General features: G+C 39.1%; 1 long non-coding RNA gene across 1 annotated transcript; it reads left to right on the top strand.

Moving 5' to 3' along the window:
• Nucleotides 1-1,036: 1,036 nt before the first annotated feature.
• LOC121901319 lies at nt 1,037-1,681 on the top strand. The gene is made up of 2 exons (XR_006097245.1): nt 1,037-1,445; nt 1,639-1,681. It is a non-coding gene; the product is annotated as an uncharacterized LOC121901319 (long non-coding RNA).

Below are 1,681 nucleotides of genomic sequence, written 5' to 3'. Positions count from 1 at the left end.
ATTTTAGTGCCATTATCTTGTATTTTTGCTGTTTCAGGTTTGCAGTATAACTTAATAAAACCACCATCAGGACCAGCTGGAGGTGTGAACAATAGCTGGTAAATAACAGGCTGATTGCTCAGTTGCATCAATCAGGCTAAATTCTCCAGACCTGTTTCCTTTACTACTCTTTACACAGTTTTGTACTGACAGGAATTCATGCCAGATGTGGTAAACGAACTTTGTGCTACTCTATTGCAAAATAAACTTAAGAGAACGTGTTTTTTGCTTTATTAATTTGAGATCTTCGTGGAACTGTCTCGCCTCCATCTGTAATTATGTTTAATGTTTTCCAGCTGTGAGATGCTCTTTCATTTCCTTTATGCATGGCATTGTGGGATAATAGTGTCCATCATGAGCACATTGACAAGTCAAGTGACATTGAATGAACCTGATTTTGTCACTTGCCAGCGTGACCACACTATATACTCAAAACCTGTTAAAAATTTGCATGTAGTGTGAAACTAGGACACAGCAAAAACAACAACCTGATCAAAATGCAACCAATAACTTCAGACTGTAGTCGATGTGTTGAACTTTTCAAGGTGGGGAATTTCCATACACATTTTTGTAACAGTATGATCACTGCATTGCAGCTATTTGGTAAAAGTTTTATGTACTTTTGCAGAAGAAAATTAACCTGACAGAATCACATTTCAGAAGTGTGTCAACTCCTATCAGAAAGTGAGCAATGAAGGATGGGAGGGAGCGCTGATATGAACTGAACTCCTGAAAATCAAACTGCCAGTTCAAAATTCCTGTAAGTGTGAAAAAAACCAATAAGAATAACATGTTATATGCTGCACCAGACTGCTGTCTCTCTCATGTTTACAGTAATAAAATCAACAGATAAACAAGCCTGAAAGCAAGGAAAATCCTTTAGTTTCTGCACTGTACGCAGCCCCAGGCTTGACTCCTCCTCTAACCAATCCCCTAATCAGGGCCAGATTATATAAGACACCTGTTGGTTTTGTTCTCCCTCTTGCTCCTGCCTTGGTCAGAGGTATGTAGGCTGATATTTGATTGCTAGAAAGAAGCTATATGGTATAGACCTCAATACCATGGTGGTAAGTAGGACCCAGACAAAACTTGAATTGATTTGTGTATGCAGGTGAAGAACCGAATCAATCATGTCTCTTGTAGGTCTCCACCTGTTTGGTTTTTTTTGTCCATCCTTTAGTGTTGCTGTTGTGCCCTATTCTAAACATCGTAGTGTGGTTGAACCAACTGGTATCAGTAGCGTTTAACCTTGTTTGTAGTTCTTTTTCTCTGACCTAGTGGTGCTGTGGGCCAGTCTACTGGGGGAAGTTAGTTACCCTGGCAGAGGTCCCTTCATGGTTCGCTGTGATTAAAGGCACCAGGATGTACAATTGCTGAGTGATTTGGTCGCTGTGACTGCATGTATGGTGAGTAAGGTCGCAACCCTAGACACAACTCTGCATAGTCTGCCACCCCATTTACTATTTCCTCAGCCCACTCAGGTTTTTGCCTCTCTTTGAAATATTAGTAACACTTACATTTAATGGTAAAAGATTTTAACAAAATCTTGTAAACTGTTTTTTCAACTGGTCTTTTAATCACTTATTTTTTGTCTTTCAGCAAACATTTTCCAGTTTCCTTATTTAATAAAACTTTATATTGA

The sequence above is a fragment of the Thunnus maccoyii genome, chromosome 1, assembly GCF_910596095.1.
Source record: "Thunnus maccoyii chromosome 1, fThuMac1.1, whole genome shotgun sequence".
In the NCBI taxonomy this organism is placed as follows: domain Eukaryota; kingdom Metazoa; phylum Chordata; class Actinopteri; order Scombriformes; family Scombridae; genus Thunnus; species Thunnus maccoyii.
The sequence above is the reverse complement of the archived record's forward strand: the minus strand, read 5'-3'. Positions and strand labels throughout refer to the sequence as shown.